General features: G+C 49.8%; 1 protein-coding gene across 6 annotated transcripts in view; it reads left to right on the top strand.

The window, feature by feature from the left end:
• ELAVL2 (ELAV like RNA binding protein 2) overlaps nucleotides 1-24,771 on the top strand; it is a 520,063-nt gene that overhangs the window by 140,665 nt on the left and 354,627 nt on the right. The window contains exon 2 of one of the 6 annotated variants that reach the window (XM_030194163.1): nucleotides 23,484-23,569. The exons of the other annotated variants lie outside the window; for them this stretch is intronic. The gene's annotated coding sequence lies outside the window, so the exon portion shown is untranslated. The remainder of the gene's footprint in view (nucleotides 1-23,483; nucleotides 23,570-24,771) is intronic. 6 annotated transcript variants of the gene reach the window in all.

The raw sequence follows: 24,771 nt of genomic DNA, 5'->3' as shown, positions 1-24,771 counted from the left end.
CGGCGATGGCTGCGGAGACAGTAAAGCGCTGTTCCAAGTGTGACAAGCGCAGATCAGCAGTGGGGCTCTGTAAATCGTGCTGTTCAGACGTTAGAGCCGGCCCGAGCATTGCGAGCGACGATTCTTCGTGCTCTGAGCTGGCAGCAGGCGCCATTTTGAATTTACCACATGGCGCGACCTCCGCTGAGACTGAGTCCTGAGCCCGGAGGGAGGCCTCGGAGTTAATCTGATATGGGAGCTACTAGCCCCGGCAGAGAATCCGGGTGCCCAGGGTGAGTTTTTCTCCCCTGATTTTGTCTTATTAATGCATAAAGCATACATGCTTAAAAGAGCTCTCCCACAAAGCCCGGCATGGGCCTCTTCTAATGCCCCCCCCCCCCGGTGGATTCTAGCCTGGGTATGCCCGCTGAGGCGTTATTCCCTGATTGGCAGAATATGACGCGCAGAAGGGCTCATTCCCCTTCAGAGAGTGCTGCACCTCCTTCCCCCTCCCCCCCCCCCCTCCGTGATTGGGCTGCGAAGATTCGGAGGACTCTGGCAGGCCTTCATGGTCTGAGGAGCCAGAGTCTGTTGCAGAAGTGACTCAGGATCTGGACGATCCCTCCGCGGTGAGGATTTTCCACCGTGATGAGCTGCCAGCGCTTATTTCTGATGCCCTGCAGGCTCTCTATTGAGGACCCTGCCAGTGGCACAGCCTCCTCTGTGAAGCCTAGGATGGCTAATACCAAAAAGCCTGCTCGAGCCTTTCCTTTGCATGACTCCATCCAAGAGCTTATTTCGGCTCAATGGGCTGACCCCGAGGGACCTTTGAAAGTTTCCAGGGCTATGGGGCAATTATACCCTCTGAGTGAGGAGCATGTGGCTCGCTTTGCTATGCCTAAAGTGGATGCCCTAGTCACAGCTGTGACAAAGAGAACTACCCTTCCTGTTGAAGGAGGTGTTACCCTGAAGGATATTCAAGACAGTAGACTGGAATCAGCACTTCAACAGTCATTTGAAATTGCAAGTCTCACTATTCGGGCGTCTGCATGCAGTTGTTATGCTGCTAGAGCCTGCCTGGCTTGGTTGCAACAGGCAGTGGAACAGCCCAGTGATGGAGCGGAGCCCTTTTCAGATGTGGCTCCGCGGATGGAGTCGGCCTTGTCCTTTCTTGCTGACGCCCTTTATGATATTGTCAGAGCTTCGGCTAAACACATGGCAGTAGCAGTGGCAGCTCGCCGTCTTCTTTGGCTACGGCATTGGGCGGCGGACATGGCCTCTAAGCAAAGGTTGGTGAAGTTGCCCTTTCAAGGCCTTCTCCTTTTTGGTGAGGAGTTGGAGAAAATTGTGAAGAGCCTGGGTGAGGCTAAACCCCAGCGCTTGCCCGAAGATAGGCCTCGGCCTTCCTCTAAGGGTGCGGCGGTCCACTCCTCTTACAGACCTCTCTTCCGTGAAGCTCGAAGGTACCGACCGGGGCATTCTGGGTTCACTTCTCGTGCCGTTTTCAGCAGAGGAACTCCTTTCGCTCGGACAAACGTTCCACAGCCGCTGGCTCAAGGCCTGGAGTTCAGGGGCGACCATCTCAATGATGGTGGGCCGGCCCTCTCTTCGAGTCCTGTCATCGGAGGACGTCTTTCCCTCTTTGCCGAGGAGTGGGCCAACATTTCCTCAGATCAGTGGGTCTTGGACCTGATCAGAGACGGTTACAGAATATAATTCGACACCCCTGTAAGAGACGTGTTTGTGGAGTCCCGATGCGGTTCTGCCGCCAAACGGGCGGCGGTAGAGTAGATGTTACAAGGTCTGATTCAGATAGGGGCCGTGTCCCCGGTACCTCCCGCCGAACACGGCTGCAGCCGCTACTCCATCTACTTTGTGGTGCTGCGAAAAGGAGGGTCTTTTCGCCCTATTCTGGACTTAAAAGAATTAAACAAGTCCCTGAGAGTGCGGCATTTTCACATGGAAACCCTGCGCTCCGTCATTGCGGCGGTACAGCCAGGAGAGTTTCTCACATCTCTGGACCTGAAAGAAGCTTACTTGCACATTCCAATTTGGCCCCCGCACCAGAAGTTTCTGACGTTTGCGGTGATGGGAAAGCATTGCCAGTTCTGAGCCTTGCCTTTTGGCCTCGCCACAGCTCCCCGCACCCTTTCAAAGGTTATGGTGATAGTAGCTGCCTTTCTAAGGCGAGAGGGTATTCGGGTTCACCCGTACCTGGACGACTGGCTCATTCGAGCAAACTCTGCTGCAGAGAGTCAGCATGTAACAGCCAGAGTGGTCTCAGTCCTTCAATCTCTGGGCTGTCGTCAATTTGGCCAAAAGTTACCTGACCCCCTCGCAGTCTCTAGAATATTTGGGGACCAGATTCGACACAGCCTCGGGGTATGTGTACCTTCCCGAGCAAAGGCGGTGCAGGCTTCAGAATCGGGTCCGTCTGCTCCTGAGGATGTCCCGCCTGCGAGCTTGGGACATTGTCCAGCTGCTTGGATCGATGACGGCCACCATGGAACTGGTGCCCTGGGCGAGAGCGCACCTGAGACCTCTACAGTATGCTGTACTCCAAAGATGGTCTCCAGTATCTCAGGATTACCAATGCAGACTCTCTTGGCTCCCTGTGGCCCGACTCAGCATGGAGTGGTGGCTCTCAGACAGCATGCTGCGGCGAGGAATGCCGCTGGCACTCCCCGATTGGGTCCTAGTGGTGACAGATGCCAGTCTGACAGGCTGGGGCGCACATTGCAAGGGGAAGCATGCCCAGGGTCTATGGACACCCGAGGAGTCGGAGTAGTCCATCAACCGCCTAGAGTTGAAAGCGGTGTTTCAGGCGCTTCTGGCCTTTCAAGTGACCCTGGAAGGATTGGCTGTCAGAGTGATGTCGGACAACACGACAGCAGTGGCCTACATAAATCGACAAGGCGGTACTCAGTGCAGAGCTCTAGCCGCGCAGGCCGAACAAATTTGCCATTGGGCCGAGCTGCATCTACAGTTTCTGTCGGCAGCTCACATTGCAGGTCAGAGCAACGTGCAAGCCGATTATCTAAGCAGGCATCAGATTGATCCAGCGGAGTGGGAACTTGCAGACGAAGTGTTCCTGCAGATATGTGCCAAGTGGGGCAAGCCCGTGATGGATCTAATGGCGACAAGCTCCAATGCCAAAGCCCCGTGCTGCTTCAGCAGATGGAGAGATCCTCGCGCGGCGGGGTTGGCTCAACCCTGGCCTCCGGGCCTTCCGTATGTGGTCTCTCCGTGGCCCTTGATAGGGCGAGTGCTCCTGCGGATTCGGCTGCATCCAGAAGTGGTTCTCATCGCCCCAGATTGGCCCAGGAGGCCTTGGTATGCGGACCTCTGACAGATGCTCGTAGAGGATCCCCTTCAGTTACTTCTGGTTCCCAACCTGTTGTCACAGGGTCCGGTGACCATGGAGGACGCCGGCCGATTTGGTCTTATGGCCTGGTGATTGAGAGAGCGCAATTGAGAGGCAGAGGCTATTCCAATAAAGTAATTACCACTCTCCTGCAAGCCCGCAAGCGTTCCACTTCCATGGCTTATGCCAGGATTTGGTGTCAGTTTGAAGTCTGGTGTGCTTCCAGAGAGATCACACCCCTGCGGGCTCCTGTCTCGCCGATTCTGGACTTTTTGCAGGATGGTGTACAAAAAGGCTTGGCCTATAATTCCCTGCGGGTGCAAGTGGCAGCGTAGGCCTCCCTGCGTGGCAAGGTTGGAGGCGTGTCTTTAGCTGCTCATCCGGATGTGGCAAGGTTTCTTAGAGGGGTGCTTAGGCTCCGTCGTCCTGTGCGTGCACCTTGTCCAGCTTGGAACCTGGGGCTAGTGCTGAAGGCCCTTCAGGGTGCTCCCTTTGAACTGCTTCAGCATGCTTCAGAGAAAGATTTGACACTGAAGGCCGTCTTGTTAGTGGCCATTACTTCGGCGAGACGGGTGTCAGAGCTCCAGGCGCTGTCCTGCAGAGACCGTTTTCTGCAGTTTTCAGAGGCCGGGGTCACGGTTCGGACCGTGCCTTCCTTCTTGCCTAAGGTGGTTTCAGCGTTTCACCTAAACCAACCTATTTTCTTGCCCTCCTTTGTCGAGGAGGAGTTTCCAGAATCTTTTGGTCAATTGCACCTGTTGGACGTGCGCAGGACTCTGCTGCAGTATCTGCGCGTTACTAACTTTCAGGACCTCTGATCATCTGTTTGTTTTGCTATCAGGTCCTCGCAGAGGGTCTCCAGCGTCTAAAGCCACTATTGCCCGGTGGCTTAAAGAATCTATCTTTTCAGCTTATTTGCTTGCCGGCCGGCCTCCCGCCTGATGCCTTTAAGGCGCATTCCACTAGAGGAATTTCCTCTTCTTGGGCTGAAACTGGAGCACTCTCTCTTCAAGAGATTTGTAGTGCAGCAACATGGGCTTCTAAGCTCTCTTTTGCCCGACATTACAGGCTGGATGTGGCTGCCAGGAGGGACGCACATTTTGGAGCGCAAGTGCTGGCGCGTGGTGTGGCTTGTTTCCACCCTATCTAGGGATTGCTTTGATACATCCCATATGTAATGGCTGCATCTGCTTGATGACAAGGAAGGGAAAATTAGGTTCTTACCGTGATGATTTTCTTTCCTTTAATCATAGCAGATGCAGCCATGATCCCTCCCTGTCTGATGCTATCTGCTGTAAATCTATTTCAGGTTCTGTTCGTGTTTCCTGGAGATTCCGTCCTTGGGAGAAAGTCAGAAAAAAGTCTTCAGGATTCTTGTTCAATTAGAGGAGGATGACTTAATTCCCTCCAGTTTCATGTTTTGGAGGATGTTTTTTTTTCCCTCCGGGAGGATGAGTTTATTTCCTCCAGTTATGTCTCAGTGGAGGATGAGTTTATGCCCTCCGGGAGGATATTTCATTCCCTCCATTCTGAGTTAATGCCCTTTGTTGTAGGGCCATTGTTCGCTGTGAGGAAAGCTTATGTTATTCCCATTGCGGTTTGCCATACTGCTTTGGAAGCTTCAAATACTGAAGAGAGGCAGTGGAGCAAGCTGGTATGAGGCACTGAAAAGTGTGCTCTCTATCTCCCTCTGCTGGCTGATGGACACAACCCATCTGTAATGGCTGCATCTGCTATGACTAAAGGAAAGAAAATTATCATGGTAGGAACCTAATTTTCTCTTACAAGTGAGTAACATTTGATTTTTCCCTCTGGTCAGTTTCAGGATTAGCTGTTATGTGAAACTCGTGTACAGTGTCTAGAAACTTTACTTAGCTAGTGTTGTCCTTTACTGATTAGGTAAAACTCATTGATCAATTCTTCATTGTCTTTTTCACACTTTTCTCCCTTCCCTCCAGCGGAATGTATATCCCTAATCATTATTTGGTTATTTTAATATTTGACAAGTAGGTTTACCAATTGAGTACAAAGATTATAGGAGCTTCAAAATGTCTGCTGAGTTGATTTAGGTGGAGTGAAATTTGATCATACTACACCACTAGGTAAATTAACTCTTCCTGTTTAAGCTAGGATTTAAGGTGCTTAACGCTTGTTTTTAAGATTCTATGCATCATGTGCTCTAGTTAACTGTTTTGGTATTTATTATACAACATGCTTCTTGATCAAGGGAACTTTTATTGACGAGGCCATCTCCCTATCTCTGCTTGGCTAACATAAACAGGACCTTACTTGGTTACAGCCCCTTTGGAATAATGTACTGTCTAATATAAGGGAAATAACCAACTGTATGTAATTTTACAAGCTTTAAAGATTTGACTTTCAAAAATATTTGATTTAAATATTTGATATGTGATTTAGGTTTTTATGTTTTTATCTTTTGTTTTATAAATGCTTTGACCCTCTCTGAACTTGATGGTTGAGCAGGATGTAAGCATTGGCATTTAAAATATCATTTTCTTGGCATCCGCTCCACTGCTCTGTAAAAACGAGTTTTATCCCTTCCTACCAGCATCTGGAGCATAAGCATTCCTTAGCATAAGCAGTAGATGAATCCAGGAACTGGTGGGTTGTATCCGCCTACCAGCAGGTGGAGATAGAGAAGACAACCAAAAGCAGTGACACTGGACGTCCAGCTCCTTGTCCCCTCAGTATATCTCTCTCCAGCAGGTGGTGGACTGATTTCTCCCAGCTCCTGGGCTGTTTGGCCATTTGAGTGTAGGGGTGTTAGGCTATGGGTGCCAAACTTGAGGACATACTTGTGCTGCAGGTCCCTGTCCTACCCTGTTCCTCCTCCATCTCTCTAGTCTTTCTTTACTAGCTGTCTGTAAAAAAAAAAAAAAAATTTTTTTTTTTTTACTCTCCTCACAGCTTTTTAAGACAGCCAAGGAGAAACAGATTCCATTGCATACCACGGATCTATCCAGAGACTTGTGGGTTATGACCCTGAACCAGCAGATGGAGAGAGAGAGATCGCCGAGGTTTGCTATATGTGGTCATATGCAGTCCTCCAAACCTCAGTATTCTCTCTCTCTAGCAGGTGGGGGGTCATACCAGTGCAGCTCTGTGGTGATCTGGCTCCTTTCCTGTTCCCTTGGGTTTTTGTAGAGCCTGTTGTTGGGTTGAGGGGGCTGTTGTCAGCTCTGGGTATACCTAGCGGTGCCAGGTCTCTTCCAGCTTCCCAAGATACCTTCTGTGTAGGGTCCGGCTCCGTTTCTATCCTGCCTCTTCATAAGGTAAATTAAAAAAAAAAAACAAAAAACCTTGGGCTGTGTAGGGATATTTCCCTCAGACCAAAATTGGGCGCTGGGCCGAAGTCAGTCGGCAGCGCGGGCGGAGGGCTTTGTTGGACGGAGTGGCAGGGATGTCGGCTCTGTCTGAGTCTAAGCGCTGCTTGCGGTGTGGGAACAGCAGAGCAGCATAGGGAGTCTGCGAGGCATGCCTGAAGGAGCAGGCAGCCAAAGAGGGAGTTCCTGGCTTGTGGTGCAGGCAGGTGGCGGATCCCTTGGCCGTTCCATTGGCGAGAGACGGGGCTGGCGCCATTTTTTTAGTTGCCCCACATGGTGAGGGCAGACACTGGCAGTGTGATGGGCGCCCTGCAGGCAGATGTAGTGGGTGAGACCTGTGCTCTGTCCTCCTTCCTCGGGGGTGGACGAGGCAGCGCTGCTGTTTTTGCTGGCGTTTGTGCTTTTAATTCACAGGGCTTTTCAGATGAAGATCATGGGAGGATTCACTGCGGCAGACATGCAGCCTTGGATTCAGGGGAACCATCAGGTTTCTTCCTCTAATCTGCCTAAGAAGCCGTGCCTGGAAGCCATGAGCATGGGGAGGAATTATTGGGTCCTTCTGACTCCGAGGAGGGTCATTGTTCAGGGGATTCCCTGCAAGCACCCTCAGAGGACCTTGAGGAGGGGGAGTTGCCATCGGGGGAAGGCAGTGACCCCACGGCGGTATGGTTCTGTAGGGACGAACTCCCCTCGTTTATACAGGCTATGGAGATGTTAAATATTTCCCCTCCAGACGCAGTTCCTTCAACTAGCGCGGCTCACTCCATTATGACAGGGACCAAAGGTCCTTCTAGAGCCTTTCATGTTCATGAGGCTATGAAGATGCTGATTGCAGCACAATGGGACACGCCTGACGCCGGCCTTAGGGTGGCGCGGGCGCTGATGAGACTTTACCCGATGCGCCCAGAGGATGTGGCCTCCTTTAAGATGCCAGCTGTGGACTCCTTGATTACGGCGGTCACAAAAAAGACCACGCTACCGGTGGAAGGCGGTACTGCCCTTAGGGACCCACAGGACCGAAAACTGGAATCCTCGTTTAAGTCGGTGTTTGAGGTGGTGTCTTTATGCCTTCAGGCCTCCGTGTGTGGGTCTTATGCCGCAAGGGCTCGCCTTTTTTTGGTTTAATAAAGCTGGTTCGGCAGAAGAGCTGATTCACTTCCTGCCGGCCTTGGAGTCGGGGCTGGCATACTGGCAGATTTGTTATACAATGTGCTTCGGGCGTCAGCCAAGGGCATGTCTTTGGCTGTTACCGCCTGTTGCTGGGTCTGGTTGAGACACTGGGTGGCAGATTCTAAGTCTCACTTGGCTCGCCTACCTTTGAGGGAAGCTCCTCTTTGAGGACCTCGCAGCAATCGTGAAAGAGCTTGTAGACTCTAAGGGTCAACGGCTGCCAGAGGATAAGAAGGTGAGTTTTTGCTCTGTTCATCCCCGGTTTTGGGAGGCCAAGCGGTATAGACCAGGACGTTCTGGTTCCTTTCAGAGACCTTGATTCCAGCAGAGGCAGCAGCCCTTTCGGGGAGACCACCGTCCCTCTACCTCTGGGCCGTGAGCTAAGCAGGGCACCAGAGGCGCACAATGATGGGGGGCCTCCATCCCTCTTTTGGGAAGAGTGGGCCAGGGTAACTTCAGACGAATGGGTACTGGAAATTGTGCGAGACGGTTACAGGCTCGAATTCGTCCATCCCTTACCAGATTTTTTTCTTGGAGTCCCCAAGCAAGTTGATGGCCAAGCGAGCGGCTGTCTGGGGGATGCTAACAGAGCTGTTGCGGCTGGGCGCGAAGCGTCTGGTTCCTTTCGCCGAGCGGGGCCAGGGTCGTTACTGCATTTACTTCGTAGTTCCCAAGAAGGGCGGCGTGTTCCGTCCGGTTCTCGATCTCAAGGCGGTGAACAGGGCCCTGAAGGTCCGTCATTTTCGGATGGAGACCTTATGCTTGGTGATGGCAGCGGTGCAGCTGGGGAAGTTTCTGACTGCTCTCGACCTCAAGGAGTCATATCTACATATTCCCATTTGGCCGCCGCATCAGCGCTTCCTCCGCTTCGTGGTGCTGGGTCAGCACTTCCAGTTTCAGGCCATGCCATTTGGGTTGGCAACGGCTCCTGGTAACTTTTCCAAGGTTATGGTAGTCGCCGCCCACTTGCGATCTCAGGGCATTCAGGTACACCCATATCTAGACGATTGGCTCATCCGTGCACCCTCTCATGAGGAAAGTTCCCGGGCCACGTCCAAGGTGCTTCAGCTGCTGCGTTCTCTGGGGTGGGTAGTCAACACGTAGAAGTGTCACCTCTCTCCATCAGTCCCTGGAGTATCTAGGGGTCCTGTTTGATACTCAGCTGGGCAGGGTTTTCCTCTGCAGTGGTCGCTTCTCAGTCAGTGGTCACCCCTATCTGAGGATTATACGATATGGATTGCTTGAACTCCGTGGGCGTTCTTTGCCATGCGATGGTGGCTGTTAGCTCAGAATCTGTAGAGGGGTATGCCTCTTGCGACTCCGGATTAGGTGGTTGTGACCACAGATGCCTGCCTGTCGGGGCGGGGGGGGGGGGGGGGGCACATTGTCTCGGCAGGACGGCACAGAGGATCTGGTCTCAGACGGAGGCAACATGGCCGATTAAATCTCTTGGAATTGTGGGCGATTCGTCTGGCTCTGCAGGAGTTTCTGGCGTTTCTGCAGATGCGGGCGGTTCGAGTTCTGTCGGACACCGAGACAGCGGTAGCTTACGTCAACGGGCAGGGGGGTACCAAGAGTGCCCGGCTCGCCAAGGAAGCTCGCTTCTCTGCGGATGGGCAGAGCATCATCTGTTTCTCCTTTCGGCAGCACACATTGCAGGGGTACTAAATGTTCAGGCAGACTTCCTCAGCCGGAATCAGCTAGACACGGGTGAGTGGGAGCTTTCCCAGCAAGCGTTCTGCCAGATTATGAGTGCTGGAGGGTTCCAGTGGTCTATCTGATGGCCAGATGGTCCAATGCCAAGGCCTCCCGCTTCTTCACAGGGGCAGAGAGTTCGGGGCCGTGGGCATAGATGCGCTCATTCAGCCATGGCCGGAGATCCTTCTGTATGTGTTTTTGCCATGGCCCCTGATAGGCCGGGTGCTAGGGCGCATTGCTCGGATTTCAGGGCTGGTGATTCTGGTAGCACCGGATTGGCCCAGATGGCCCTGGTGCGTGGACCTGGTCCGTCTGCTGATCGACAAACTGTTACGCCTGATGGTACGACCCGATCTTCTGTGCCAGGGTCCGGTATGCATGGAGAATCCTGCTCGCTTTGGGCTTACGGCATGGCTCTTCAGAGGGCGCGCCTCAGACGGAAGGGATATTCCGAGGAAGTCATAAGTACAATGCTGTAAGCCCGGAAGCGCTCTGTCATCGTCATATGCACGGTCTGGCACACTTTTGTCTCATGGTGTGCTTCTGCAGGGATTGTGGCGGAGTCGGCTTCAGCTCATTACATTCTAGCTTTTTTTTGCAGGAATGGCTGGATAGGACCCTGTCCTTGAGCTCCTTGAGTACAAGTGGCAGCTTTGGCTTGCTTTAGAGGCCATTTGCACGGTTGCCCTTTGGCTTTGCATCCAGATGTGGTACGTTTTCTTCATGACGTTAGCCATGTCCGACCTCAGGGTTCCGGTTTTACCGGAGTGGAGTCTTAATTTGGTGCTGCGTGCAATGCAGCATTCTCCATTCAAGCTTCTGATTAAGGCATCTTTGCAAGGTCTTACATTGAAGGCTGTTTCTGGTGGCCATGGCCTTGGCGAGGCGGGTGTCGGCGCTTCAAGCTTTGTCCTGCAGGGACCCCTTTCTCTGTTTCCCGGAGGCTGGGGTATGCGTCAGGACAGTTTCATCCTCTCTGCCCAAGGTGGTGTCTCGCTTTCATTTGAACCAATCGCTGATGTTGCTACCCTTTCGTGAGGCAGATTACTCGAACAATTTCCGGGTTCTACGCTGTTTGGATGTGAGGCACGTACTCGTACGATATTTGGAGGCCACTAACTCCTTCCGTTCGGACACTTGTTCGTGCTGTTTGCAGGAGATAATAAAGGAAACATGGCGTCGAAGGCCACGGTGGCTTGTTGGTTACGGGAGGTGATTGTTTCAGCCTAAGTAGGTCTGGGTAAGTGCCTCCTATTCGCGTGTATGCTCATTCTACGAGGGTGCAGGCTACATCTTTGGCGGAGTGTCGTTTGGTGCCATTGGAAGAGATTTACAAAGCGTCAACTTGGGCTTTGGGGCATACGTTTACGAAGCATTATCGTTTGGATGTAGCTACGCGGCAAGATGCAGCGTTTGGGGCATCTGTTTTGGCCTCTGGGGCCGACGTGTCCCACCTTACTTGAGGACTGCTTTGGTACATCCCACAAGTCTCTGGATTGATCTGTGGGACACAATGGAAGGTAAAATTAGTTCTTGCCTGATAATTTTCTTTCCATTAGTTACAACAGATCAATCCAGAGGCCCTCACTGATACTGGTATTCTGCGGGTTCTATGTTTTGGTTTGTTTAGCTTTTCGAGTAGTTCGGTTGTTTCCTCTGTTTGGTCTGTTGGAATTTAAATATGTATAAAGAGGTAAAGAACAGCTGTTAGCAGCTCAGCTCATCAGTTTCAGCAGGTCAGCTGTAGAACACTGTGATAGCAATTGTGTGGTTTGCCGTTCCGTAGCCTTCGGGACTGTGGTAGAGGCAGGAGAGTGCAATTCGTATTGTATGGGAATTGATTACTGCTTTGGTATCGTCATACTGAGGTTTGGAGGGTTGCACATGACCACATATAGCAAACCTCGGAGTTCTCTCTATCTCCATTTGGGTTGAGGAACATGACCCACAAGTCTCTGGATTGATCTGTTGGGACTAATGGAAAGAAAATTATCAGGTAAGAACTAATTTTACCTACCTTAGTGCAGGCAGCAGATGTATCCATCTACCAGCAGGTGGAGATAGAGATCACTGACTTAAGTGAGTGGTATTGGATGACCAGCCCCTCTGTAAGCTAGTATATCTCTATCTCAAGCAGGTGGTGGACATCTCCTTTCCAGCTCCTGGATTCTTCTGCTTTGGGACTCTTGGGCTAGTTTTGGCTAGCCAGTTGAGAGTGGGGGCGATTGGCTCTTGTGCCATCCTTGGGGGCATACTTCTTTTGGGGGTCCCTGCTTCACCCTGTGTCCCCTTGTGCCTCCCTGCCTTGCCTGATTGCTGTATCCTTACCATTAAAACAAACAAACAAAAAAAACACAGCTTCAGAGCTTGCTGCAGCGTTGGCTGTTAAAAAAAAAAAAAAAAAAAAAAAAAAAAAGAAAAGCAAGACAGATTTAGCGTTTTGCTGGAGGGAGTAGGAACAGTGTGCTTTTATCAGCTGATCTGTCTGCGATTTGGGAGGCTTGTCCTATTTTCAGCTGCACTGGGTGAGTGACCTGTATTTCTCTCGAGGAGCGCGTCAGGATGCCAGCTGAAGCAGTTAAGCGCTGCTCCCGCTGCGGTAAAGAGATCCGCAGCGGGTCTTTGGCAGGCTGCTCTAAAACTGTCGGCTGAGGTGGCACCAGTCGCGGAGCCATTGGTTTCCCACGCTGATAGCGCTGCACCGCGCACCATTTTGTCTTCCCTCGATGCGGCTCCTGCCAGTCAGCGGATGGCAGTTTCGGAGCCATTGCCTACGGCGGATCCGGAGCGCTTTTCTCCCTCTTCAGTGCGGCTGTCTGGGGAAACTCTTTTGGTGCCAGAATTCCCAGAATTTATTCTATTATTGCACCAGGCTTATCTTTTAAAGAAGTCTCCTTCAGCCTTCTTCCCAGGGACCTTTGCTGCCTATGAATTCCTCTGTGGCAGGGTTTGAGCAGATTCTCTCCCTCCTAAGAGAACAGCCTCTACTTCTGAGGGGGCATCTTTGGGTCCCGGTTCCCCTTTATCTTCACCTGCTACTTTGTCAGGGGACTCTCTCCGCCCTTCTAGAGCAGATGATTTTGAGGAGGGTGATTTGAAGCAGGAAGAGCCTGATGACCCTACTGCAGTTCGGGTTTTCCATTAGGATGAGCTTACCTCTCATTGCTAATGCGTTGGCAGCTTTGGATATTGCAGATCCGGAACCTCAGTCTTCCTCGATCAATCTTAAGATGACCAGTATGCAGAAGCTTTCTAAGGCATTCCCAGTTCATGAGGCTATTCAAGAGCTGATCTCAGCTCAGTGGTCTGACCCTGAAGGGACTTAGTTGCCAAGGCAATGTCCTGCCTTTATCCGGTGATTTCGGATCAGGCGGACAAGTACGTTCACCCTACTGTGGATGCTTTGGTAACTGCAGTCACCAAATACGACCCTTCCGGTAGAAGGTGGGGTAGCGCCCAGGGACATGCAGAACTGTTGCCTTGAGGCCTCTCTGAAATGTTCCTTTGAAGTTTTGGCCTTGGCTCTTCAATTGTCATTTTGTAGCTCGTATTCAGCCAGGGCATGTCTTAGTTGGCTTCATGACCTGGGTGAGGGTCTGTGTTTGGAATCAGGCTTATTTTATTTAGCTGATTCCCTTTATGACCTCGTTCGCTCATCAGCTAAGCTTAATAACCCTTTGTTTCTTCTCGCCGTTTGTTGTGGCTAACGCCATTGTGTGGTGGATTTGTCCTTTAAGCAGAGACTCACTTGGCTTCCTTTCCGAGGCAAGCTTCTCTTTGGGGAAGATTCAGAAAAGATTGTCAAGGATTTAGGTCACTCTAAGGGTCAACGTCTGCCAGAGGACAGGGCTCGGTCGACTCAGAGGACTTCTGCATCTTCTTCTCAACCTTGTTTCAGAGAGGTTCGGCGTTTTCGGCTGGGTCGGCCTGCTGCTAACTTCCAGCGAAAGTTTCCAGCAGCGTTCTTCCTTTCGGAATGATAAACGTTCCGCAGCCGCCGCCTCACACCCAGGTGTTTCAGGGCGTCCTTCGCAATGATGGGGCGAGGGTCCACTCTTCAGTTCCAGAGGTTGGCGGTCGGCTGATCCTATTTTACGAAGAGTGGGCTAACTTTACCTAAGACCAACGGGTCTTGGATATTATCAGAGAATGTTACAAGCTACAGTTTTCTTCTCCCGTAGGTGACGCTTTTGTGGAATCCCATTGTGCCTCCACCTCCAAACGGGTAGCAATCAAAGCTACTATCTGTTCTCTCCTGGATCTCGGGGCAGTGGTTTCTGTCCGCTTTCCTAAATTCAGATGGGTTATTCCTTTATTTTGTGGTGCCTGAAAGGAGGTTCTTTTCGGCCCATTCTCGATCTCCGCAAAATAAATCAGTTCTTGAGGGTTCGGCATTTTGGCATGGAAACCTTGCGGTCCATGGTAGCAGCAGTTCAGCCAGGAGAGTTCCTCATAGCTCTGGACCTCAAGGAGGCATATCTTCATATCCCCATTTGGCAGCAACATTGTTTTCTCCATTTTGCCATTTTAGGATGTCATTTCCAATTACCGAGCACTCCCCTTTGGCCTTGCCACTTCTCGGACATTCTCCAAAGTCATGGTTGTAGTAGCAGCGTTCCTGAGGAAGTAAGGGATCAAATTCATCCCTACCTCGACAACTGGCTGATTCGAATGGACTCTGCTCTAGAGAGCCGCAAGGCTACCGACCGAGTCATTTGTCTGTTGCAGTTGTTGCGCTGGGTCAACAATTTACCCAAGAGTCATCTGATTCCGTCTCAACAGTTAAGACTACTTGGGAGTTCGCTTCAATACAGCGCTGGGCCGTGCCTTCCTCCCAGAGGAGCATGTGGTCAAGCTCCATTCTCAGATTTCCGACCTCCTCCAGTTGGCCTGTCCCCGGGCTTGGGATTACGTTCAGGTCCTGGGTTCAATGGCAGCGACCTTGGAGGGTCGTTCCTTGGGCCAGAGCTCACATGAGGCCACTGCAGTCGTTATTTCTGTGCAGGTGGTCTCCGGTCTCTCAGGATTATCAGTGCCATCTCCCTTGGCTTCCCAGGCGCAACGCAGTTTGACATGATGGCTTCAAAGTCCCCACCTGTAGAAGGGAGTATCTCTGGTAGTTCCACAGTGGGCAGTAGTAGTCACAGATGCCAGCCTCTCTGGTTGGGGGGCTCTTTGTCTTCAATGTTATGCCCAGGGAACCTGGTCAGCGACCGAGGCCAGTTGACTGATAATCAACTAGAGCTCAGAGCAGTGTTCAACGCCCTCCTACAGTTTCAGACCTTGTTGGAGGGGAAGGAGGTCTGTGTATTTTTGGACAACATGACCGCGGTGGCTTATATCAATCAGGGCGGCACTCTGAGCTCAGCCCTGGCGACAGAGGCAGATCGCCTCTTGTGGGCGGAGGCTCATCTGAAGTGCCTGTCGGCAGCTCACATTGCGGGTATCAGCAATGCACAAGCGGATTTCCTCAGTCGACACACCCTGGTTCCAGCGAAGTGGGAGTTGTTGGCGGAGGTGTTTTCAGGTGATCTGTTGGAGGTGGGGAACTCCGACCATGGACCTCATGGCAACACAGAGGAACACCAAGGTATCCCTTTTCAGCGGAAGAAAGGAACCAAAGTCTGCAGGCTTAGACGCTCTTCTACAATCGTGGCCGGGAAAATGCGCTTCTGTATGTGTTCTCTCCTTGGTCTTTTGAGGATTGCTCTACACCCAGGCCTAGTCATTCTGGTGGCTCCAGATTGGCCTCGACGTCTGTGGTATGCAGATCTGGTACGGCTTCTAGTGGAGTCGCCTTTTCGACTACCAGTACTGCCCGACCTTCATCAGGGGCCAGTAAACATGGAGGATCCCTACCACTTTGGCCTTACGGCCTGGCTATTGAATGGTCACGTTTGAGGAAAAAGGGCTAGTCTGAGTTGTCATAGCTACTCTATTGCAGGCTCGTAAACGGTCCACTTCGACAGCGTATGCCCGTGTTTGGCGCACTTTCGTGGCATGGTGTGAGGCCCACGCATGGTCTACTTTTCAAGCTTCTGTGGCTCAGCTCTTGGCTTTTTTGCAAGACTTGTTTACAGAAAGGTTTGGCCTATAACTCGCTATGGGTTCAAGTGGCAGCCCTAGCGTGTGTTCGGGGAAGAGTGTCAGGGTCCCCCTTGGCGGCGCATCCAGATGTGGTACATTTTTTGCGTGGGGCTCTTCATCTGCACCCCCCCTTTTACGTCAACCTTGTCCGTCTTGGAACCGTAATTTTGATTCGTAGGGCGTTGCAAGGCCCTCCTTTTGAACCATTATGTAGGGCTTCTGATAAAGACCTCACTCTGAAGGCTGTGTTTTTGGTGGCTATAGCTTGTGTGTAGAATCTCCGAGATTCAAGTCCTTACATGTCAGGATCCCTTTTTGCAGTTCTCAGAGACTGGAGTCACGTTGTGAACTGTGCCGCCTTTTTTGCTGAAGGTCATCTCGGCTTTTCATCTCAATCGGTCTATTTTTCTTCCTTCCTTTAGGGAAGAGGATTTTCCCGTGACTTTCTGGAGTCTTCATCTTTTGGATGAGTGTCTAGTCCTTCTTCGCTACTTGGTGATGTCTAACAACTTCCAAAGACAGATTGTGCTTCTTGTGGATTCGAGTGGTCAAGTGGCTTCAAAACAGACTATTGCAAGATGGCTTAAGGAAACTATTTCTTCGGCGTACTTGTTGGTTGGTCTGATCTCGCTGGAACCTTTACATGCTCATTCTACTACAGCGCAGTCGACTTCATGGGCGGCGTCTTCGGTCTTGTCCTTACAAGAAATTTGTCAGGCGGCTACTTGGGCCTCGGTTCATTCCTTGACCAAGCATTATAGAGAGGACGTAGCAGCCAGATCTGATGCTTCTTTTGGAGCGGCGGTCTTTTAAGGGGGGCGACAGTGTCCCTCCCTCTAGAGACTGCTTTGGTACATCCCACCAGTTGATGGATTCATCTGCTGCCTGCGCTAAGGAAGGTAAAATTGTCTTGCCTGATAATTTTTTCCTTTAGCTGCAACAGATGAATCCAGCATCCCTCCCTAGCTTTCTGTCGCTTTTCTCTATTCACTCTGTTCCTGTTTGCTCCAGTTCTTTTGTTTAGTTTCAAACACAAGTTTCAAAATTTGGAAATTTTTATCTGTAATTGGTTATACTCTTGTTCTGTTGTGGTTTCTCCCCTTATGGTGAGGAAGGTTTCCTATTTGCATGGACCTACCTTTGCTTTGTGATGAGCTTATCCTCTTTCCATGGAGGGGGGGGGGGGGTTATTCTCTCCCTTATGTAGTGCTGGGATCTGGGGAATCTTCTAGACCTTCCAAGTTAGAAGATTTGGAGGAGGGGGAGCCCTTGTTTGGAGAGCAGGTTGATCCTGCTGCAGTGAGGATTTTTCATCTAGAGCTCTTATTTCTGAAGCTTTAGCTGCAGTAAATATTTCAGATCCTGAGGAACTTGCAGCTGCTTCTGTAAATCCTAAAATGGCTAGTACTAGGAAGCTGTTGAAGGCTTTCCCTATGCATGAGTCCATTCAGGAGCTCATTTCTGCTCAGTGGACAGACCCTGAAGGTACTTTAAAAGTGTCTGGAGCCATGACTTGGCTCTATCCGGTGTCCCTGGCTACCTTAGAGATCTTTTCCTTGCCTAAGGTAGATGCTTTGGTGACGGCGGTCACTAAGAAGACCACTCTCCCTATAGAAGGTAGTGTCGCCCTTAAGGATATGCAAGACAGGCGTTTTGAAGCCTCGCTTAAGCGTTCTTTTGAAGTGGCCGTGTTGGCTTTACAGGCTTCTATTTGTAGTTCTTATGCTGCCAGAGCTTCCCTTTCCTGGTTTCAGCAGTCTTTGGAGCAGGAACAGGATTCAGCTTCGGGAGTCTTCGTTGGTACTCCGTTGGAGTCGGCTCTTGCCTATTTGGTGGATGCCCTCTGACGGTCAGAGCTTTGGCCAAGCAGATGGCTTTGCCTGTTTCTGCTCGTCGTTTACTTTGGTTACGTCACTGCGCCACTGATATGGCTTCTAAACAGCGTCTCTAGGCTTCCCTTTTGGGGGAAGTCGCTTTTTGGTGAGGATCTGGAAAAGATAGTTAAGGATTTGTGGGATTCCCAGCGTCTTCCTGAGGACAGGTCTCGAGCTGGCCCTAAATCTGGTTCGGCTAGACCTCATTTTCAGGAGGTTCGGTGGTACCATCCTAGGCGTAATGCTTCCTTTCAGTGTTCCAGATTCCAGCAAGTCTTCCTTTCAGAATGACAAGTGCTGCTCGAGCCTCAAATAGGTCTCAAGCTCAATGATGGGGCGCAGGTCCATAACTCGGGCCTTTACATAGGAGGGCAATTATCTTTCTCGGGGTGTGGACCACCATAACTTCAGACAAGTGGGTCTTGGATATTATAAGATGGTTACAGGTTAGTTTGCCGTTGCCATTAGAGACTGATTTTTGGAATCTCATTGTGCCACGGTGTCCAGGCCATTCTGGCTACGTTGCAAACCTTGTTTAATCTTGGGGCGATGGTGCCCGTTCCTCAAGCCAAATAGCGCTCAGGCCGTTCAATCTACTTTGTCGTTCCTCGAAAAGGATTTTCTTTCAGGCCCATTCTTGACCTCAGGAAGGTGGAGTATCTTCGAGTTAGTCACTTCCGCATGGAGATGGTGAGGTCGGTCATCGCCTCTGTTCAGCCAGGGGAGTTTCTCATGGCTTTGAACTTGATGGAGGTGTACTTGCATATTCCCATTTGGCCTCCTCATCAAAAGTATCTCCGTTTTGCCATCTTGGGGCGCCACTTTCAGTTCTGCGCGCTTTGTACCTTTTCCAAGGTGATGGTAGTGGTGGCGGCGGCCTCCCTCAGGAAAGAGGGAATCAAAGTTCATCCGTATCTTGACGATTGGTTGATTCGGGCGGATTCTGCTCAGGAAAGCCTTTCGGCCACCTCTCTGGTCCTGGAGTTTCTGCAGTCCCTCGGTTGGGTGATCAACTTTTCCAAAAGCTTTTTACTCCCCTCCCAGACCTTGGAATATCTGGGAGTTCTGTTCGATAGAGCTCAGGGACACGTTTTCTTACCGGAAAGCAGAAGGCTCAAACTTTGCTCTCAGATTCACAGCCTGTTGCATTCCCCTCGTCCTCTGGCCTGGGATTGCGTTCAGGTCCTGGGATCGATGACAGCCACTCTAGAAGTTGTTCCTTGGGCGAGAGCTCGCATGCGTCCCCTTCAACGCGCCTTGCTGAGCTGCTGGTCTCCAGTGTCCCAGGATTATTGCCGTCTGGCGTGGCTTCTGTTGGCAAGAGACAGCATGCGCTGGTGGCTGTGTGCTGACAACCTTTGGCAGGGGATGGCTTTGGCATCCCCTCTGGATAATTGTAGTGACAGGTTGCCAGTCTCTCGGGATGGGGAGCCCATTGTCTTAAATGGGTGGCGCAGGGCCAGTGGTCTCTGATGGAGTCGAAATGGTCCATCAGTTCGGCGTTGAGGGCACTAAATCTGGCTCTCAAAGTTTCAGGATCTGCTAGAGGGGCAAGCAGTTTGAGTTCTTTCGGACAACACCACAGCGGTAGCGTATATCAATCACCAGGGCGGTACTCATTGTGGCCTTTGCTTCGGAAGCGACCGATCTGCAGCAGGTGGAGACTCATCTGCTTTCTCTCAGCGGCTCACATTGCAGGACAGAGCAACGTGCAAGCTGACTTTCTCGACCGTATCACTTAGATTTCGCGGAGTGGGAATTAGCGACTGAGGCCTTCAATCAAAGTTGTCTGTAGTGGGGCACTCTAGTTATGGATCTGATGGCGACCAGACAAAATGCGAAAGTATGAAATTTCTTCAGCAGGAGGCAGTCTGCAGGTCTTAGACGCTTTGTTACAGCCTTGGCCAATGGTCGGTCTTCTTTGTGTTCCCGCCTTGGCCCCTCATCGAACGTCTGCTGCGTCGGATCAGGCTTCATCGAGGTCTTGTGGTAATGGTTGACCCAGACTGGCCACGTCGACCATGGTATGCGGATCTAGTACAACTTATCGAGGAGCCCCCTCTTCAGTTGACCCAGACTGGCCACGTCGACCATGGTATGTGGATCTAGTACAACTTCTCGAGGGGCCCCCTCTTCGACTTCAGGTCTTTCCCGGGCTGCTTCATCAGGGCCCGGTTCAGATTGAGAAGGCCTCCTGAAATGGTCTTACATCTTGGCTCTTGAGAGGGCAAGGTTGAGGAAGAAGGGTTATGAAGATTCTGTGATTGCCACCTTGCTTACGCCAGGGTTTGGCATACCTTTGAGGTGTGGTGCGCTGAGCGTGCCTGGTCTCCCTTTAAGGCTTCTGTTTCGCAAATTTTGGCCTTTCTGCAGGAGGATCTTCAAAGGGGGTTGTGTTTTAACTCTGTTTTCGGGGGCATTTGGCTGGTGCTTCTCTTGCTGCCCATTCGGATGTGGTGTGTTTTTTGAGAGGCTCCCTGCATCTTTGTCCTTCCCTTCGGCATCCTTTTCCATCTTGGAAGTTGAATTTGGTCCTTAGTGCATTGCAAATCCCTCCTTTCGAACCGTTGCATTCTGCTTTGGTTGAAGATCTCGCATTGAAGACTGTTCCTGGTGGCTATTTCCTCTACTCGCAGAGTTTCGGAATTGCAAGCTCTGTTGTGTCGAGAGCCTTTTCTTCAGTTTCTTCAGTTCTCTGAATCTGGTGTCTGAGAATGGTTCCATCTTTTTTTGCCCAAGGTGGTGTCTGCTTTTCATTTAAGTCAGCCTTTTTCTTCTCTCCTTTCGGAGAGTGGATTTTCCTGAAAACTTTGCTTTGCATCTTTTAGATGTTCGCTGTTCTCTACTCCAGTATCTTCACGTGATTGAGTTCTTCCACGCATCTGCTCATTTGTTCTGTTGCTGGACCCTGAAGGGGTTGCGCAGTGTCCAAAGCGACCATTTCTCATTGGATTAAGGAAGCCATTTCCTCTGCGTACCTGGTGAAGGGTTCAGTTCCTCCGGAGGGGTTGCGAGCTCATTCGACTTGGGCTCAGGCTGCTTCTTGGGCGAAGACAGGAGTGGTTTCCTTGGATGACATTTGTCGAGCGGCTACCTGGGCTTCTCGCCATTCGTTTGTTAAACACTACAGGTTTGATGAGGATGCGAGACAGGATGCGCGTTTTGGGGCTACGGTACTCTCTTGGGAGTGGCGGCTTCCCACCTTATTTAAGGGATTGCTTTTATACATCCCACCAGTTCCTGGATTCATCTGCTGCTTATGCTAAGGAAGGTAAAATTATGTCCTACCTGATAATTTTCTTTCCTTTAGTAGCAACAAATGAATCTAGGATCCCCTCCCTTAGTCGTTTGATAGCCGGATTTCTCGCCTTATTTCCTGATCTTTGCAGGGGATTCTTTAAGAAACCAAGAGGAATTTTTTTCTTCAATTTGATGGATTCCGATGTTTGACTCCTTTGTTTTGTTGAGTCAATAATTGTTCGAGTTTCAAGTTATTTCCTTGGCTGTTCACTTGTTAAGGAGAGTATTTTTTTCTCTTTATGGCTCCTTTCATCTGCTTTGGAATACGATCTATACTGAGGGGACAAGGAGCTGGGCGTCCAGTGTCACTGCTTTTGGTTCAGTGTTCTCTATCTCCACCTGCTAGTAGGTGGATATAACCCACCAGTTCCTGGATTCATCTGCTGCTACTAAAGGAAAGAAAATTATCAGAACTTAATTTTACTTTGATGTCACTAGTATTTGCTGTGGCGCCCCTTGGAAGATTCCAGTATTTTTCTCTAACTTTAGCAGGCGGTAGGTACGCTGGGTGATTCTGAATCCCTGGCCTAGCTCCCCACTTTACTGGACATGGCTCTGCAGTGTGGCTGAGCCTAAGGGCTGCTCCTAGGCTTACAGATTTGTTCTGTGCCTTTTTGAGCATGGAGCTTGACTCCACAACCCCCAGTTTGCACTTGGTGCTACTGGTTGTGGAGGTTAATTTCCCTTCTGGAGTCTCTGGGCTGGGTTGTGAATGAAATGGGTGAATAGTTCCCTCTCAGGTGCTGAAGTACCTAGGGGTCCACTTCAACACAGTCTGGGAGATCCCAGAGGAGCAGATGGAGAAGCTGCAGAGGTGTACAGCTGTTAAAACTTCAGGTGCCCAGGGTCTGGGACTATCTGCATATCCTAGGCTTCATTGTGGCAACTCTAGAAGTTGTTCCTTGGTTGAGGGCTCATATGTGCCCTCTGAAATGGGCTTATTTGGGGGGGGGGGGGGGGGGTCCGGTCGGTTAAGACTTTCAGCGTCCTTTTTCTCCAATGCCTGAGACTGGACTGGTGGGACAGTCTGGTTCATCTGTTGAAGGGGGTTCTTCTGCATCCCCCTCACTGGGTAGTTAACATAGATGCAGCCCTCGGTTGGGGGGCACATAGCAACCGGTCAAATCAGGAAGCACCCTGGTCTATCAACCGTCTGGCGACTTGGGGGCGGTCTGCCTTGTGTTACTGAAGTTTAGGCCACTCCTGGAAGAGAAGACTGATTAAGGTCAGAGAACGCTACTACTGTGGTGTACAACAATCAGGTGATGTGGCAAGTGTCTATCATTGAGCAGAGACACATCTGCTTTGCCTTTCAGCAGTTCACATTGGTTCCACAGTCTCTTCCCCCCCCCCCCCCCAGTAGCACTTAGTACCACTGGGTGAGGCTTGGTTCCACGGGATCTCGCCCAGGGATGTGGGTTCCTGTCTCCCCACCTCTTACTCATTCATCCTATTTGTGTCCCCAAGAGCTCCCTCTGAATCTCCCAGGTGCTAAATTTCTTCCCAGATTGTTCTGGTCAGCCTTATCTATTATAGGAAATGAGGCTTTTTAGTTGCTACTGCAAAATAAAAAAAGTCCCTAAACACCCCCAGAGAGCCCTGGATGGTGCAGGAGCCAGATCTCTAGGACTAGGCAGGTGAACTAGTGTGTGCTGATAGGCTGTTTCTGACATCAGAAATGGCTCATGAGGGACCTTTGTGACTTCCTTCCCCCACCTCCACTGAGGCGTTGGGACTTGCAGTCCTGATGTTTGCAGGAACGATGTCCATCTTGTCTTCTATTTCTCCTGCTGCTGCTGGAGGTACATAAAGTCCACAGAAGTGAATGAACACAAACCAAAAGAAGTATTGTAGTCAACATGACATGACATGTCCAAAGAGGACAGAAAAATGATCTAGATATATAAATGTCTAAAATAAAATTAAAATACAAGCTAAGAAAAAAACTTTATACATCCCATTCTCTCTCTTCTGGTTTTGACTTTCTTTTTTCACCTGTTCTATAGGTGTATTCCTGATCTATACTCTGTATTCTGCATATATAGTAGTAGTGGGATGTGGTAACAGCGGTTGGCGTATCTGGGTTTTAAAAAGATTTGGACAAGTTCCTTAAGGAAAAGTCCATAGTCTGCTATTGACAGACATGGGTAAGCCATGGAATGATGCTGTTCGGTTTTGGTCAGGTACTTTGTAACATGGATTGGCCACTGTTGGAAGTAGGATACTGGGCTAGATGGACCAGTGTTCGGACCAGTATGGCTATCTTAAAAAGCAAAAAAAACAAAAATCTAGTAAAACAGCTTTCCATTTTAATAAGGGATTCTGTATTTTGAAATAGCATCTTGCTATGAATGATCAGTTTTTGGCCCAGACTCTTGCCTTCTTTTTTCTCGTTTAAAATGTTTTACACGTTGGAAGGTGGTCAAATTATTCTCACTTGGTGTGCTTTCATGTTAAATTTCAAAGAAACTGAAACAATCAAATGGACATTTTATATAGCAAATTTTAAGATTAATGTTGGATTCCAGCAGCAACGATACTGTAATACTCAGGGAAATCTGATTCCAATCATGTTGCTATGTATAAAATTGAATGGAATAAAAATTCAAATCTAGTGTGGACTTTGAAAGCACTAGTGTGTATATTGTATTTTTTTGTTCTAAACAGGTACCTGCTAGATTGCAGTATTACCTGTTGTGCCCACCAGCCAAGAAAGATGTCGCTCAAAAAAAACCCAGAAGACTCCATTGGAGGTAGCTCTTCACTTGCATATTATTACCTCTTACTAATTCTCTCAGGATGAAGTAAAAATCAGTTTGAAACAGGGATAAATCCAGAATTAAGGTTTTGTTTGAAGTCTGAGACCCTTCACTCTTAATCACAATACCCCAAAATACAGATTCAGTCAGATAAGCAGATCAAGGTTTCAGGGAACAGAGCCTGGTTTTTGTGCGCTCTCGCTTCCAGCCAGCAGGTGAAAAAATGTTAAGCAGTTCCCTTTTTCAAGTGCTTCAGTCCTTGTCAGTGTCCAAATACCAGTCTCTATATTTAGTTTCTTCGTAGGTCAAGTTTAGTGATAAACGCCGATAAACTCCATGAGCTTCCTGACAGCCCCACCTTCTGTGGGTTAGGTCCCTAGGCAGCTGAGTCCTATGTTCTGCTGCAGTCTTGTTCCAGTGCAGGATTTTTTTTTTTTATTGTGTTCCTTGTTCTATAGGAGAGACTGCTCTCCCCCTGGAAAAACGCTAAGCCAGATACAAGATTATGGGCTCGAGCATTCTCCTGGTTATGCTGTAGGGGTATAGCACTGAAGGGCTGATGTTTTATATAGTGTTCATCTATAAACATGTTAAATGTATTAATATATAGTGTACACCGTAGCTAAATGTGTATAAAATGCAGTAAAACAGGTTAAAATTGGTGCTAGAACAACAAATTTAAAAGCTAATTGTCTAAAGTTTACAGTGGAGGTTTTACATTTAGAAGTTGGTTAACAATTCCCTTAAAAATAGTAGGGAAAGCATATGGAGCATGGCTTATGGAATTCTTTCCATCCCCTTTGTATGCACTTGCAAGTTGTGTGCCACTCTGAGTTGGAGAGGAGAAGGGGCACTTGGAGCATTTCAGTGTGACTGATAAAACTTGGATCTTACCAATGAATTTCTTTACACTATAAGGCTCAAAGGGAGAGTGAACAGAGCCCAGAAACATTCCCCACCACTGTAGTCTTCTAGTCCTCATACCTAGGGTGGTTCATTCAAAAAGGTGGAGTCCAGGAAACAGGCCAACGTTTTCATGTTGCATACACCCTAGAGAGTAGATATTTGTCCTTGAGAGCCTATAAGTCTTAAGAACTGATTTATTGTGCCTTGAAGTAGGTATGTTAAAGATAGCTCAAAGCAGAACTGATAACATTGTGTGGTCCTGTCCAAGATGTACATAGGAGAGAGACATA

This window comes from Microcaecilia unicolor, chromosome 2 (assembly GCF_901765095.1).
Source record: "Microcaecilia unicolor chromosome 2, aMicUni1.1, whole genome shotgun sequence".
NCBI classification, from domain to species: domain Eukaryota; kingdom Metazoa; phylum Chordata; class Amphibia; order Gymnophiona; family Siphonopidae; genus Microcaecilia; species Microcaecilia unicolor.
This window is presented reverse-complemented; position numbering and strand designations above follow the sequence as displayed.